We start from the raw sequence: 17,500 nt of genomic DNA, 5'->3' as shown, positions 1-17,500 counted from the left end.
GGTCTTGGTCTAATAAATGCGCTCGTCCCGTGAGGTCGGAGCTTTGTTGCATGTATTAGCTCTAGAATTACCACAGTTATCCAAGTAGGAAAGTACGATCTAAGGAACAACGGCTGGATAATGAGCCATTCGCGGTTTCACCTTATTTCGGCATGTACTTAGACATGCATGGCTTAATCTTTGAGACAAGCATATGACTACTGGCAGGATCAACCAGGTATCTTTTCTCGTTCGGTGCAAGCCACCCGCTCCAACGGCGAGTAGAAACACCACTCTCGAATCGGCAGACGCGTGGCTAGATACACGCCTGCCGTTCTCTGTCTACTTCGTGTCACCAATCACGAGACAGACCTCTTACACACTCTAGAGTACGAGTTCTCCAAAACAACAGTTCCGATAAAACGAAACAAACTAGGGCGTATCAGGAAGAACCGACCTTCGGAGGACAGCTCAACCCACACTAAGCTATATCGAAAATGATGCATATTCCGATGTCTCGGCATGGTTACCCGAAACTCGTCGCATCAGCAGTGGGAACAGAACGTCTTTCGTAACAAAGACAATCGTTAATCGCTCGGATTAACTCGTACGCGTGCGGTCGAACGCACGTACTGCTTTATCCCCGCTCGGACCGAGAGGGAAAGGGAAACAGTCACCGTTATTGACGTGCCCCGTGAAAGGGAAGGGGCGCTCGGACCCTTGGTTTGACAAGCTGAAATTCAACGGCTCGTGCAGAGCACGCTGCGGGTCCAGCATCCCTTGTGTCTCTGACTGAGACCGGCTAATCGCTCGGATTAACTCGTAGGCGTGCGGTCGAACGCACGTACTGCTTTTATCCCCGCTCGGACCGAGAGGGATAGGGAAACAGTCACCGTTGTTCACGTGCCCCGTGAAAGGGAAGAGCCGCTCGGACCCTTGGTTTGACATGCTGAAATTCAACGGCTCGTGCAGAGCACGCTGCGGGTCCAGCATCCCGTGTGTCTCTGACTGAGACCGGCTAATCGCTCGGATTAACTCGTAGGCGTGCGGTCGAACGCACGTACTGCTTTTATCCCCGCTCGGACCGAGAGGGAAAGGGAAACAGTCACCGTTGTTCACGTGCCCCGTGAAAGGGAAGAGCCGCTCGGACCCTTGGTTTGACATGCTGAAATTCAACGGCTCGTGCAGAGCACGCTGCGGGTCCAGCATCCCGTGTGTCTCTGACTGAGACCGGCTAATCGCTCGGATTAACTCGTAGGCGTGCGGTCGAACGCACGTACTGCTTTTATCCCCGCTCGGACCGAGAGGAAAGGGAAACAGTCACCGTAAATAACGTGCCCCGTGAAAGGGAAGAGCCGCTCGGACCCTTGGTTTGACATGCTGAAATTCAACGACTCGTGCAGAGCACGCTGCGGGTCCAGCATCCCGTGTGTCTCTGACTGAGACCGGCTAATCGCTCGGATTAACTCGTAGGCGTGCGGTCGAACGCACGTACTGCTTTTATCCCCGCTCGGACCGAGAGGGAAAGGGAAACAGTCACCGTTGTTCACGTGCCCCGTGAAAGGGAAGAGCCGCTCGGACCCTTGGTTTGACATGCTGAAATTCAACGGCTCGTGCAGAGCACGCTGCGGGTCCAGCATCCCGTGTGTCTCTGACTGAGACCGGCTAATCGCTCGGATTAACTCGTAGGCGTGCGGTCGAACGCACGTACTGCTTTTATCCCCGCTCGGACCGAGAGGGAAAGGGAAACAGTCACCGTTGTTCACGTGCCCCGTGAAAGGGAAGAGCCGCTCGGACCCTTGGTTTGACATGCTGAAATTCAACGGCTCGTGCAGAGCACGCTGCGGGTCCAGCATCCCGTGTGTCTCTGACTGAGACCGGCTAATCGCTCGGATTAACTCGTAGGCGTGCGGTCGAACGCACGTACTGCTTTTATCCCCGCTCGGACCGAGAGGGAAAGGGAAACAGTCACCGTTGTTCACGTGCCCCGTGAAAGGGAAGAGCCGCTCGGACCCTTGGTTTGACATGCTGAAATTCAACGGCTCGTGCAGAGCACGCTGCGGGTCCAGCATCCCGTGTGTCTCTGACTGAGACCGGCTAATCGCTCGGATTAACTCGTAGGCGTGCGGTCGAACGCACGTACTGCTTTTATCCCCGCTCGGACCGAGAGGAAAGGGAAACAGTCACCGTAAATAACATGCCCCGTGAAAGGGAAGGGCCGCTCGGACCCTTGGTTTGACAAGCTGAAATTCAACGACTCGTGCAGAGCACGCTGCGGGTCCAGCATCCCGTGTGTCTCTGACTGAGACCGGCTAATCGCTCGGATTAACTCGTAGGCGTGCGGTCGAACGCACGTACTGCTTTATCCCCGCTCGGACCGAGAGGGAAAGGGAAACAGTCACCGTTATTGACGTGCCCCGTGAAAGGGAAGAGCCGCTCGGACCCTTGGTTTGACATGCTGAAATTCAACGGCTCGTGCAGAGCACGCTGCGGGTCCAGCATCCCGTGTGTCTCTGACTGAGACCGGCTAATCGCTCGGATTAACTCGTAGGCGTGCGGTCGAACGCACGTACTGCTTTTATCCCCGCTCGGACCGAGAGGAAAGGGAAACAGTCACCGTAAATAACATGCCCCGTGAAAGGGAAGGGCCGCTCGGACCCTTGGTTTGACAAGCTGAAATTCAACGACTCGTGCAGAGCACGCTGCGGGTCCAGCATCCCGTGTGTCTCTGACTGAGACCGGCTAATCGCTCGGATTAACTCGTAGGCGTGCGGTCGAACGCACGTACTGCTTTATCCCCGCTCGGACCGAGAGGGAAAGGGAAACAGTCACCGTTGTTCACGTGCCCCGTGAAAGGGAAGAGCCGCTCGGACCCTTGGTTTGACAAGCTGAAATTCAACGACTCGTGCAGAGCACGCTGCGGGTCCAGCATCCCGTGTGTCTCTGACTGAGACCGGCTAATCGCTCGGATTAACTCGTAGGCGTGCGGTCGAACGCACGTACTGCTTTTATCCCCGCTCGGACCGAGAGGGAAAGGGAAACAGTCACCGTAAATAACATGCCCCGTGAAAGGGAAGGGCCGCTCGGACCCTTGGTTTGACAAGCTGAAATTCAACGACTCGTGCAGAGCACGCTGCGGGTCCAGCATCCCGTGTGTCTCTGACTGAGACCGGCTAATCGCTCGGATTAACTCGTAGGCGTGCGGTCGAACGCACGTACTGCTTTTATCCCCGCTCGGACCGAGAGGAAAGGGAAACAGTCACCGTAAATAACATGCCCGTGAAAGGGAAGGGCCGCTCGGACCCTTGGTTTGACAAGCTGAAATTCAACGACTCGTGCAGAGCACGCTGCGGGTCCAGCATCCCGTGTGTCTCTGACTGAGACCGGCTAATCGCTCGGATTAACTCGTAGGCGTGCGGTCGAACGCACGTACTGCTTTTATCCCCGCTCGGACCGAGAGGAAAGGGAAACAGTCACCGTTATTGACTTGCCCCGTGAAAGGGAAGAGCCGCTCGGACCCTTGGTTTGACATGCTGAAATTCAACGACTCGTGCAGAGCACGCTGCGGGTCCAGCATCCCGTGTGTCTCTGACTGAGACCGGCTAATCGCTCGGATTAACACGTAGGGGTGCGGTCGAACGCACGTACTGCTTTTATCCCCGCTCGGACCGAGAGGAAAGGGAAACAGTCACCGTTATTGACTTGCCCCGTGAATGGGAAGGGCCGCTCGGACCCTTGGTTTGACAAGCTGAAATTCAACGACTCGTGCAGAGCACGCTGCGGGTCCAGCATCCCGTGTGTCTCTGACTGAGACCGGCTAATCGCTCGGATTAACTCGTAGCCGTGCGGTCGAACGCACGTACTGCTTTTATCCCCGCTCGGACCGAGAGGGAAAGGGAAACAGTCACCGTAAATAACATGCCCCGTGAAAGGGAAGGGCCGCTCGGACCCTTGGTTTGACAAGCTGAAATTCAACGACTCGTGCAGAGCACGCTGCGGGTCCAGCATCCCGTGTGTCTCTGACTGAGACCGGCTAATCGCTCGGATTAACTCGTAGGCGTGCGGTCGAACGCACGTACTGCTTTTATCCCCGCTCGGAACGAGAGGGAAAGGAAACAGTCACCGTAAATAACATGCCCCGTGAAAGGGAAGGGCCGCTCGGACCCTTGGTTTGACAAGCTGAAATTCAACGACTCGTGCAGAGCACGCTGCGGGTCCAGCATCCCGTGTGTCTCTGACTGAGACCGGCTAATCGCTCGGATTAACTCGTAGGCGTGCGGTCGAACGCACGTACTGCTTTTATCCCCGCACGGACCGAGAGGGAACGGGAAACAGCTACCCATATATTTTACGACAGTAACCTCTTCCACCGAGGCACGTCAAAAACCACCGTTACAGGTGGTGCCGAATCCACCGAGACGGGTAGAACGACAAACTTACTAGGAAAACGCCGCACAGTGTTCTTAAAACCATCACTTCTCGCAACATTCTTTTCGCTCCAATATATTGTTTCAATCCACCATTACGTTCGTTCATTCAATATCTCTCGGCCTCTTACATTCTTTGTTCGGCCATTTCTTAACACTATCGGCAGTCGTTTTCGCTAGTACTCACCACCTGTGTGGAAACGGGCCGTGACCAGCCCACAGGTCCCGGGCACGCCGGGTTAAAAGGTGAGAGGAGGCTTAACACAATGTTACAATCCTGTCTCAGACAGACTATGCCCCTATATAGAGAAGGAAACTAAATTTAATGCCATCAGAACCCATTAGTACGGCATTTGAAAGTGCGGTAAAGGCAAGGGACCAAGCGGAATAGTTCCGCATCGCTACCCTGAGTTGCGTCAAATTGGTCCTCAGTTTTGAGTGAAAAGTGGTGAAAATGAACGCTGAAAAACAACGTTTCTAACTATCAAACTGATTTTGCCATTTCCTCCCACTTTCCAAATTTCACCGAACTCTCCTCACATCCATGCCGTCTTTGGCATCACTCTATACGGGAGAAAATTTCTTAAAGTCGTACTCCCTTTCAGGTCCGTCTCAGACAGACTATGCCCCTATATAGAGAAGGAAACTACATTTAATGCCATCAGAACCCATTAGTACGGCATTTCAAAGTGCGGTAAAAGGCGAGAACCTATGCGGGCAAGTTCCGCATCGCAACCCTGAGTTGCGTCAAATTGGTCCTCAGTTTTGAGTGAAAAGTGGTGAAAATGAACGCTGAAAACAACGTTTCTAACTATCAAACTGATTTTGCCATTTCCTCCCACTTTCCAAATTTCACCGAACTCTCCTCACATCCATGCCGTCTTTGGCATCACTCTATACGGGAGAAAATTTCTTAAAGTCGTACTCCCTTTCAGGTCCGTCTCAGACAGACTATGCCCCCTATATAGAGAAGGAAACTACATTTAATGCCATCAGAACCCATTAGTACGGCATTTGAAAGTGCGGTAAACGGCGAGAGCCTATGCGGGCAAGTTCCGCATCGCAACCCTGAGTTGCGTCAAATTGGTCCTGAGTTTTGAGTGAAAAGTGGTGAAAATGAACGCTGAAAACAACGTTTCTAACTATCAAACTGATTTTGCCATTTCCTCCCACTTCCCAAATTTCACCGAACTCGCCTCACATCCATGCCGTCTTTGGCATCACACTATACGGGAGAAAATTTCTTAAAGCCGTCCTCCCTTTGAAGTCCGTCTCAGACAGACTATGCTCCCTATATATAGAAGGAAACTACATTTAATGCCATCAGAACCCATTAGTACGGCTTTTGAAAGTGCGGTAAAAGGCGAGAGCCTATGCGGGCAAGTTCCGCATCGCAACCCTGAGTTGCGTCAAATTGGTCCTCAGTTTTGAGTGAAAAAGTGGTGAAAATGAACGCTGAAAAACAACGTTTCTAACTATCAAACTGATTTTGCCATTTCCTCCCACTTTCCAAATTTCACCGAACTCTCCTCACATCCATGCCGTCTTTGGCATCACTCTATACGGGAGAAAATTTCTTAAAGTCGTACTCCCTTTCAGGTCCGTCTCAGACAGACTATGCCCCCTATATAGAGAAGGAAACTACATTTAATGCCATCAGAACCCATTAGTACGGCATTTGAAAGTGCGGTAAACGGCGAGAGCCTATGCGGGCAAGTTCCGCATCGCAACCCTGAGTTGCGTCAAATTGGTCCTCAGTTTTGAGTGAAAAGTGGTGAAAATGAACGCTGAAAAACAACGTTTCTAACTATCAAACTGATTTTGCCATTTCCTCCCACTTTCCAAATTTCACCGAACTCGCCTCACATCCATGCCGTCTTTGGCATCACTCTATACGGGAGAAAATTTCTTAAAGCCGTCCTCCCTTTGAAGTCCGTCTCAGACAGACTATGCTCCCTATATATAGAAGGAAACTACATTTAATGCCATCAGAACCCATTAGTACGGCTTTTGAAAGTGCGGTAAAAGGCGAGAGCCTATGCGGGCAAGTTCCGCATCGCAACCCTGAGTTGCGTCAAATTGGTCCTCAGTTTTGAGCGAAAAAGGTACACGTAACGTCCTAAAACTACCGGGTAGTGTCCGCATCGTCCTCCACAACCCGCCAACGGACGCGTCGCGTGATCGATCGCGAATCTCTCCTAGAGGCAATGAGGCCATTGGGGTTAGTCGGCGGCAACGTTTGAACATGCCGATAACGCTTACGCTACGTCCATCGTCGATTCCAGTCAAGCCTCACCAGTCCCCTATATATATAGAAGGAAACTACATTTAATGCCATCACTACTCAAAAGTACGGCTTTTCTATGTGCGGTAAAAGGCGAGAGCTTATGCGGGAGAGTTCCGCGTGGCTACCCTAAGTGCCGTCGAACTCGTCGTAGCGTGTTCCACCGCCTATCTGTCCGAAGGGCAGAAAGAAACTGCGGGAACTCGGCGGGAGCCGGTAATCGAAATGCCGACGATAACCTCGATAGGCGGCGGGTGCCGGTAGTCGAATCGACAGTCCTGCCGCCAACAGACTGGTGTCATGCCGATAACGCTTACGCCACGTCCATCGTCGATTCCAGTCAAGCCTCACCAGTCCCCTATATATATAGAAGGAAACTACATTTAATGCCATCACTACTCAAAAGTACGGCTTTTCTATGTGCGGTAAAGGCGAGAGCTTATGCGGGAGAGTTCCGCGTGGCTACCCGAAGTGCCGTCGAACTCGTCGTAGCGTGTTCCACCGCCTATCTGTCCGAAGGGCAGAAAGAAACTGCGGGAACTCGGCGGGAGCCGGTAATCGAAATGCCGACGATAACCTCGGTAGGCGGCGGGTGCCGGTAGTCGAATCGACAGTCCTGCCGCCAACAGCCTGCTGACATGCCGATAACGCTTACGCCACGTCCATCGTCGATTCCAGTCAAGCCTCACCAGTCCCCTATATATAGAAGGAAACTACATTTAATGCCATCACTACTCAAAAGTACGGCTTTTCTATGTGCGGTAAAGGCGAGAGCTTATGCGGGAGAGTTCCGCGTGGGTACCCGAAGTACCGTCGAACTCGTCGTAGCGTGTTCCACCGCCAATCTGTCCGAAGGGCAGAAAGAAACTGCGGGAACTCGGCGGGAGCCGGTAATCGAAATGCCGACGATAACCTCGGTAGGCGGCGGGTGCCGGTAGTCGAATCGACAGTCCTGCCGCCAACAGCCTGCTGACATGCCGATAACGCTTACGCTACGTCCATCGTCGATTCCAGTCAAGCTCACCAGTCCCCTATATATAGAAGGAAACTACATTTAATGCCATCACTACTCAAAAGTACGGCTTTTCTATGTGCGGTAAAGGCGAGAGCTTATGCGGGAGAGTTCCGCGTGGCTACCCTAAGTGCCGTCGAACTCGTCGTAGCGTGTTCCACGGCCAATCTGTCCGAAGGGCAGAAAGAAACTGCGGGAACTCGGCGGGAGCCGGTAATCGAAATGCCGACGATAACCTCGGTAGGCGGCGGGTGCCGGTAGTCGAATCGACAGTCCTGCCGCCAACAGCCTGCTGACATGCCGATAACGCTTACGCTACGTCCATCGTCGATTCCAGTCAAGCTCACCAGTCCCCTATATATAGAAGGAAACTACATTTAATGCCATCACTACTCAAAAGTACGGCTTTTCTATGTGCGGTAAAGGCGAGAGCTTATGCGGGAGAGTTCCGCGTGGCTACCCGAAGTACCGTCGAACTCGTCGTAGCGTGTTCCACGGCCAATCTGTCCGAAGGGCAGAAAGAAACTGCGGGAACTCGGCGGGAGCCGGTAATCGAAATGCCGACGATAACCTCGGTAGGCGGCGGGTGCCGGTAGTCGAATCGACAGTCCTGCCGCCAACAGCCTGCTGACATGCCGATAACGCTTACGCTACGTCCATCGTCGATTCCAGTCAAGCTCACCAGTCCCCTATATATAGAAGGAAACTACATTTAATGCCATCACTACTCAAAAGTACGGCTTTTCTATGTGCGGTAAAGGCGAGAGCTTATGCGGGAGAGTTCCGCGTGGGTACCCGAAGTACCGTCGAACTCGTCGTAGCGTGTTCCACGGCCAATCTGTCCGAAGGGCAGAAAGAAACTGCGGGAACTCGGCGGGAGCCGGTAATCGAAATGCCGACGATAACCTCGGTAGGCGGCGGGTGCCGGTAGTCGAATCGACAGTCCTGCCGCCAACAGACTGCTGTCATGCCGATAACGCTTACGCCACGTCCATCGTCGATTCCAGTCAAGCCTCACCAGTCCCCTATATATATAGAAGGAAACTACATTTAATGCCATCACTACTCAAAAGTACGGCTTTTCTATGTGCGGTAAAGGCGAGAGCTTATGCGGGAGAGTTCCGCGTGGCTACCCTAAGTGCCGTCGAACTCGTCGTAGCGTGTTCCACGGCCAATCTGTCCGAAGGGCAGAAAGAAACTGCGGGAACTCGGCGGGAGCCGGTAATCGAAATGCCGACGATAACCTCGGTAGGCGGCGGGTGCCGGTAGTCGAATCGACAGTCCTGCCGCCAACAGCCTGCTGACATGCCGATAACGCTTACGCCACGTCCATCGTCGATTCCAGTCAAGCTCACCAGTCCCCTATATATAGAAGGAAACTACATTTAATGCCATCACTACTCAAAAGTACGGCTTTTCTATGTGCGGTAAAGGCGAGAGCTTATGCGGGAGAGTTCCGCGTGGGTACCCGAAGTACCGTCGAACTCGTCGTAGCGTGTTCCACGGCCAATCTGTCCGAAGGGCAGAAAGAAACTGCGGGAACTCGGCGGGAGCCGGTAATCGAAATGCCGACGATAACCTCGGTAGGCGGCGGGTGCCGGTAGTCGAATCGACAGTCCTGCCGCCAACAGCCTGCTGACATGCCGATAACGCTTACGCCACGTCCATCGTCGATTCCAGTCAAGCCTCACCAGTCCCCTATATATAGAAGGAAACTACATTTAATGCCATCACTACTCAAAAGTACGGCTTTTCTATGTGCGGTAAAGGCGAGAGCTTATGCGGGAGAGTTCCGCGTGGCTACCCTAAGTGCCGTCGAACTCGTCGTAGCGTGTTCCACCGCCTATCTGTCCGAAGGGCAGAAAGAAACTGCGGGAACTCGGCGGGAGCCGGTAATCGAAATGCCGACGATAACCTCGGTAGGCGGCGGGTGCCGGTAGTCGAATCGACAGTCCTGCCGCCAACAGCCTGCTGACATGCCGATAACGCTTACGCCACGTCCATCGTCGATTCCAGTCAAGCCTCACCAGTCCCCTATATATAGAAGGAAACTACATTTAATGCCATCACTACTCAAAAGTACGGCTTTTCTATGTGCGGTAAAGGCGAGAGCTTATGCGGGAGAGTTCCGCGTGGGTACCCGAAGTACCGTCGAACTCGTCGTAGCGTGTTCCACCGCCTATCTGTCCGAAGGGCAGAAAGAAACTGCGGGAACTCGGCGGGAGCCGGTAATCGAAATGCCGACGATAACCTCGGTAGGCGGCGGGTGCCGGTAGTCGAATCGACAGTCCTGCCGCCAACAGCCTGCTGACATGCCGATAACGCTTACGCCACGTCCATCGTCGATTCCAGTCAAGCCTCACCAGTCCCCTATATATATAGAAGGAAACTACATTTAATGCCATCACTACTCAAAAGTACGGCTTTTCTATGTGCGGTAAAGGCGAGAGCTTATGCGGGAGAGTTCCGCGTGGGTACCCGAAGTACCGTCGAACTCGTCGTAGCGTGTTCCACCGCCAATCTGTCCGAAGGGCAGAAAGAAACTGCGGGAACTCGGCGGGAGCCGGTAATCGAAATGCCGACGATAACCTCGGTAGGCGGCGGGTGCCGGTAGTCGAATCGACAGTCCTGCCGCCAACAGCCTGCTGACATGCCGATAACGCTTACGCCACGTCCATCGTCGATTCCAGTCAAGCCTCACCAGTCCCCTATATATAGAAGGAAACTACATTTAATGCCATCACTACTCAAAAGTACGGCTTTTCTATGTGCGGTAAAGGCGAGAGCTTATGCGGGAGAGTTCCGCGTGGGTACCCGAAGTACCGTCGAACTCGTCGTAGCGTGTTCCACGGCCAATCTGTCCGAAGGGCAGAAAGAAACTGCGGGAACTCGGCGGGAGCCGGTAATCGAAATGCCGACGATAACCTCGGTAGGCGGCGGGTGCCGGTAGTCGAATCGACAGTCCTGCCGCCAACAGCCTGCTGACATGCCGATAACGCTTACGCCACGTCCATCGTCGATTCCAGTCAAGCTCACCAGTCCCCTATATATAGAAGGAAACTACATTTAATGCCATCACTACTCAAAAGTACGGCTTTTCTATGTGCGGTAAAGGCGAGAGCTTATGCGGGAGAGTTCCGCGTGGGTACCCGAAGTACCGTCGAACTCGTCGTAGCGTGTTCCACCGCCAATCTGTCCGAAGGGCAGAAAGAAACTGCGGGAACTCGGCGGGAGCCGGTAATCGAAATGCCGACGATAACCTCGGTAGGCGGCGGGTGCCGGTAGTCGAATCGACAGTCCTGCCGCCAACAGCCTGCTGACATGCCGATAACGCTTACGCCACGTCCATCGTCGATTCCAGTCAAGCCTCACCAGTCCCCTATATATATAGAAGGAAACTACATTTAATGCCATCACTACTCAAAAGTACGGCTTTTCTATGTGCGGTAAAGGCGAGAGCTTATGCGGGAGAGTTCCGCGTGGCTACCCTAAGTGCCGTCGAACTCGTCGTAGCGTGTTCCACCGCCTATCTGTCCGAAGGGCAGAAAGAAACTGCGGGAACTCGGCGGGAGCCGGTAATCGAAATGCCGACGATAACCTCGGTAGGCGGCGGGTGCCGGTAGTCGAATCGACAGTCCTGCCGCCAACAGACTGGTGTCATGCCGATAACGCTTACGCCACGTCCATCGTCGATTCCAGTCAAGCCTCACCAGTCCCCTATATATAGAAGGAAACTACATTTAATGCCATCACTACTCAAAAGTACGGCTTTTCTATGTGCGGTAAAGGCGAGAGCTTATGCGGGAGAGTTCCGCGTGGCTACCCTAAGTGCCGTCGAACTCGTCGTAGCGTGTTCCACCGCCTATCTGTCCGAAGGGCAGAAAGAAACTGCGGGAACTCGGCGGGAGCCGGTAATCGAAATGCCGACGATAACCTCGGTAGGCGGCGGGTGCCGGTAGTCGAATCGACAGTCCTGCCGCCAACAGACTGGTGTCATGCCGATAACGCTTACGCCACGTCCATCGTCGATTCCAGTCAAGCCTCACCAGTCCCTATATATATAGAAGGAAACTACATTTAATGCCATCACTACTCAAAAGTACGGCTTTTCTATGTGCGGTAAAGGCGAGAGCTTATGCGGGAGAGTTCCGCGTGGGTACCCGAAGTACCGTCGAACTCGTCGTAGCGTGTTCCACCGCCTATCTGTCCGAAGGGCAGAAAGAAACTGCGGGAACTCGGCGGGAGCCGGTAATCGAAATGCCGACGATAACCTCGGTAGGCGGCGGGTGCCGGTAGTCGAATCGACAGTCCTGCCGCCAACAGCCTGCTGACATGCCGATAACGCTTACGCCACGTCCATCGTCGATTCCAGTCAAGCCTCACCAGTCCCCTATATATAGAAGGAAACTACATTTAATGCCATCACTACTCAAAAGTACGGCTTTTCTATGTGCGGTAAAGGCGAGAGCTTATGCGGGAGAGTTCCGCGTGGGTACCCGAAGTACCGTCGAACTCGTCGTAGCGTGTTCCACCGCCTATCTGTCCGAAGGGCAGAAAGAAACTGCGGGAACTCGGCGGGAGCCGGTAATCGAAATGCCGACGATAACCTCGGTAGGCGGCGGGTGCCGGTAGTCGAATCGACAGTCCTGCCGCCAACAGCCTGCTGACATGCCGATAACGCTTACGCCACGTCCATCGTCGATTCCAGTCAAGCCTCACCAGTCCCCTATATATAGAAGGAAACTACATTTAATGCCATCACTACTCAAAAGTACGGCTTTTCTATGTGCGGTAAAGGCGAGAGCTTATGCGGGAGAGTTCCGCGTGGGTACCCGAAGTACCGTCGAACTCGTCGTAGCGTGTTCCACCGCCTATCTGTCCGAAGGGCAGAAAGAAACTGCGGGAACTCGGCGGGAGCCGGTAATCGAAATGCCGACGATAACCTCGGTAGGCGGCGGGTGCCGGTAGTCGAATCGACAGTCCTGCCGCCAACAGCCTGCTGACATGCCGATAACGCTTACGCCACGTCCATCGTCGATTCCAGTCAAGCCTCACCAGTCCCCTATATATAGAAGGAAACTACATTTAATGCCATCACTACTCAAAAGTACGGCTTTTCTATGTGCGGTAAAGGCGAGAGCTTATGCGGGAGAGTTCCGCGTGGGTACCCGAAGTACCGTCGAACTCGTCGTAGCGTGTTCCACCGCCTATCTGTCCGAAGGGCAGAAAGAAACTGCGGGAACTCGGCGGGAGCCGGTAATCGAAATGCCGACGATAACCTCGGTAGGCGGCGGGTGCCGGTAGTCGAATCGACAGTCCTGCCGCCAACAGCCTGCTGACATGCCGATAACGCTTACGCCACGTCCATCGTCGATTCCAGTCAAGCCTCACCAGTCCCCTATATATAGAAGGAAACTACATTTAATGCCATCACTACTCAAAAGTACGGCTTTTCTATGTGCGGTAAAAGGCGAGAGCTTATGCGGGAGAGTTCCGCGTGGCTACCCGAAGTACCGTCGAACTCGTCGTAGCGTGTTCCACCGCCTATCTGTCCGAAGGGCAGAAAGAAACTGCGGGAACTCGGCGGGAGCCGGTAATCGAAATGCCGACGATAACCTCGGTAGGCGGCGGGTGCCGGTAGTCGAATCGACAGTCCTGCCGCCAACAGCCTGCTGACATGCCGATAACGCTTACGCCACGTCCATCGTCGATTCCAGTCAAGCCTCACCAGTCCCCTATATATATAGAAGGAAACTACATTTAATGCCATCACTACTCAAAAGTACGGCTTTTCTATGTGCGGTAAAGGCGAGAGCTTATGCGGGAGAGTTCCGCGTGGCTACCCGAAGTACCGTCGAACTCGTCGTAGCGTGTTCCACCGCCTATCTGTCCGAAGGGCAGAAAGAAACTGCGGGAACTCGGCGGGAGCCGGTAATCGAAATGCCGACGATAACCTCGGTAGGCGGCGGGTGCCGGTAGTCGAATCGACAGTCCTGCCGCCAACAGCCTGCTGACATGCCGATAACGCTTACGCCACGTCCATCGTCGATTCCAGTCAAGCCTCACCAGTCCCCTATATATATAGAAGGAAACTACATTTAATGCCATCACTACTCAAAAGTACGGCTTTTCTATGTGCGGTAAAAGGCGAGAGCTTATGCGGGAGAGTTCCGCGTGGCTACCCGAAGTACCGTCGAACTCGTCGTAGCGTGTTCCACCGCCTATCTGTCCGAAGGGCAGAAAGAAACTGCGGGAACTCGGCGGGAGCCGGTAATCGAAATGCCGACGATAACCTCGGTAGGCGGCGGGTGCCGGTAGTCGAATCGACAGTCCTGCCGCCAACAGCCTGCTGACATGCCGATAACGCTTACGCCACGTCCATCGTCGATTCCAGTCAAGCCTCACCAGTCCCTATATATAGAAGGAAACTACATTTAATGCCATCACTACTCAAAAGTACGGCTTTTCTATGTGCGGTAAAAGGCGAGAGCTTATGCGGGAGAGTTCCGCGTGGCTACCCGAAGTACCGTCGAACTCGTCGTAGCGTGTTCCACCGCCTATCTGTCCGAAGGGCAGAAAGAAACTGCGGGAACTCGGCGGGAGCCGGTAATCGAAATGCCGACGATAACCTCGGTAGGCGGCGGGTGCCGGTAGTCGCACTTTTCGCAGCGGCTGCGTCTAGACGTCCGACCCGTTGGAGCAAGCGGCTGTTAGACCACGCACGCGCGAAACAGACCGAGAAAATCGGTTCCCCGTCGGTAGGCGGCGGGCGCGGTGTTTAAATTTCCCAATCCTGGCACATGCTCTGAGACTCTGTTCGACTTGTACCGAGGCCAATGCGTGTACTCGGCGGGAGCAGGTGTTCGAAATGCCGACCGTATCCTCTAGGGACGACGAATCGAAGGACCCGCCGCCAACCTTTCGGGCACTTTTCGCAACGGCTGCGTCCAGACGTAGACGTCCATTAGACCCGTTGAAAACAAGCGGTTCCCCTAAAGGTGTTAGACCACCCTTGGCACATGCGCTGAGAAACAGACCGAGAAAATGCGGTATCCCCGACGAATCGGGACCCGCCGCCAGGCACTTTCGCAACGGCTGCGTCTAGACGTCCGACCCGTTGGAAATTTCCACGCACGCGCGAAACAGACCGAGAAATCGGTTCCCCGTCGGTAGGCGGCGGGCGCGGGTGTTTACCCATCGCTGGCACATGCTGAGACTCTGTTCGACTTGTACCGAGGCCAATGCGTGTACTCGGCGGGAGCAGGTGTTCGAAATGCCGACCGTATCCTCTAGGGACGACGAATCGAAGGACCCGCCGCCAACCTTTCGGCCTAGCACTTTTCGCAACGGCTGCGTCTAGACGTCCGACCCGTTGGAGCAAGCTGCTGTTGGACCACGCACGCGCGAAACAGACCGAGAAAATCGGTTCCCCCGTCGGTAGGCGGCGGGCGCGGATGTTTAAATTTCCCAATCGCTGGCACATGCTCTGAGACTCTGTTCGACTTGTACCGAGGCCAATGCGTGTACTCGGCGGGAGCAGGTGTTCGAAATGCCGACCGTATCCTCTAGGGACGACGAATCGAAGGACCCGCCGCCAACCTTTCGGGCACTTTTCGCAACGGCTGCGTCTAGACGTCCGACCCGTTGGAGCAAGCTGCTGTTGGACCACGCACGCGCGAAACAGACCGAGAAAATCGGTTCCCCCGTCGGTAGGCGGCGGGTGCGGGTGTTTAAATTTCCCGCTCGCTGGCACATGCTCTGAGACTCTGTTCGACTTGTACCGAGGCCAATGCGTGTACTCGGCGGGAGCAGGTGTTCGAAATGCCGACCGTATCCTCTAGGGACGAAGAATCGAAGGTCCCGCCGCCAACCTTTCGGGCACTTTTCGCAACGGCTGCGTCTAGACGTCCGACCCGTTGGAGCAAGCTGCTGTTGGACCACGCACGCGCGAAACAGACCGAGAAAATCGGTTCCCCCGTCGGTAGGCGGCGGGCGCGGGTGTTTAAATTTCCCAATCGCTGGCACATGCTCTGAGACTCTGTTCGACTTGTACCGAGGCCAATGCGTGTACTCGGCGGGAGCAGGTGTTCGAAATGCCGACCGTATCCTCTAGGGACGACGAATCGAAGGTCCCGCCGCCAACCTTTCGTGCACTTTTCGCAACGGCTGCGCCTAGACGTACGACCCGTGTCATGGGTTTCATTTATAAAAGCAAAACTGTGAAGAAACAGGACACGAACATTAAAATATAAGTATCGTTTGTATGGATAACACTGATCTGGAATTAGCACTTAAAGAAACCATCCACATTAAACAACTTTAATCTACACCGAATATCATGTAGTCTTCATTCAAATAGCACATTTTAAAATATTTACAGCATGTTTTATTGTCAGTAATTTACTTTCCGTGTATTTTAGTTTCACATTATCGTAATTTCAGCAATATATTTTATTTAGTTAGTTAGAAATTACGTCTTTCTATTTTGCTCTGTATACTGAAGATGGAATATGTAAAATATTGAAAACTTTACCTCTGTCCCCTTCTATTGTATCAAAGTATTTCTTCATCTTCAATACAATTATACAATTAATCGTCAAACATCATTTTCGTTCGATACAATGATTGCTAATATATTGATATGACCATATGTAAACGAACTGTTGTCTGTATGCTGTGACTCTGAAAATTAAAGTTAAAAGGAAAATCTTGAAATGTGCTTCCTTTCAGAATGCAAACTTCGATACATCATTCCAAAGTTTCTCCATTTTAGTAGAGCAAAACTTTGAAAAATTCATTATCTTATCATATTTGTCTGAAGAGAGTATCGGTTTGTTTGAATTTGGCTCTATACTGCACGAGGGCTATCTGCTATAGCCGTCGATAATTTAACAGTGAAAGAAAAGAGGATAGGTACCAAGTGATCACCACTCACCAACCACTGTTTCACAGAGGAACTGTGGGATTGCTTGTAACAATGAACCGCCAGTCACGTATCATAAAGGGTGAGCATGTTTCGTAGAACAAAGTTGGGTCAAGAATTTCGAACAAAACATCAACAGAACATAATTTTACTGGAAAAGTTCAAAGTGTACTGTACTAACCATAGAATCGTGGAAACCAGAGTTGATTACACCGACGTACTAAACAAGTGGAACGAAGACAAATTGTTCAGTGTGAACATGTCCAAAATTTCAGGCTAAGTTGACTGACTTACAGCATTCAATTCTAGTTTCATCCTTGTGACCACATTGTTAACTAATATAATTATAACATAAATACTCAGTCTAAATTAGTCCTACCTAAAATTGTTATTTTAACTAAACTGACTAGTTGACCAAAATATTGCTTATTCTTGTAAACTCTACTGCATTATTTTGCCTTTTAATTGTGTGTCACCCAACATTAGAAAATGTTCCAGACATATAAATATAAATGTGGTAAACATTTTAGCATTGATTATACAACACCAGGTGATCCATCAGAGTCTATTGAGTTGTTCTTAGCAATGATGATACGACACCAGGTGATCCATCACAGTATAATAAGTTGCTCTTAGTAATGATACGACACCGCGTGGGTAAGGAGCCCCCAACGTTGCTAGTGCGAGAGGGTGTCGGTCTGCTTACCGACAATCGTGCTCGTTATCTCCGTGTCAAGAGATCGCCGCCAACGTTTTGCACAGAGACTAAAATCGACAAAGTCCGACACCGTTTGGGTACAGAGCCCCCCAACGCTGGTAGTGCGAGAGAGTGTCGGTCTGCCTGCCGACATTCGTGCTCGTTATGTCGGCGTCGA

At 52.6% G+C, this 17,500-nt stretch overlaps 1 non-coding gene across 1 annotated transcript in view; it reads right to left on the bottom strand.

The window, feature by feature from the left end:
• Nucleotides 1-220, bottom strand: part of LOC143243496 (small subunit ribosomal RNA) — a 1,805-nt gene extending 1,585 nt beyond the window's left edge. The window contains exon 1 of the ribosomal RNA XR_013024620.1: nt 1-220. This exon is cut by the window's left edge and continues 1,585 nt beyond it. This is a non-coding gene — a ribosomal RNA (small subunit ribosomal RNA).
• Between the last annotated feature and the right edge of the window lie 17,280 nt (nt 221-17,500).

This window comes from Tachypleus tridentatus, unplaced genomic scaffold (genome assembly GCF_004210375.1).
Source record: "Tachypleus tridentatus isolate NWPU-2018 unplaced genomic scaffold, ASM421037v1 Hic_cluster_2, whole genome shotgun sequence".
Classification (NCBI taxonomy): domain Eukaryota; kingdom Metazoa; phylum Arthropoda; class Merostomata; order Xiphosura; family Limulidae; genus Tachypleus; species Tachypleus tridentatus.
This window is presented reverse-complemented; position numbering and strand designations above follow the sequence as displayed.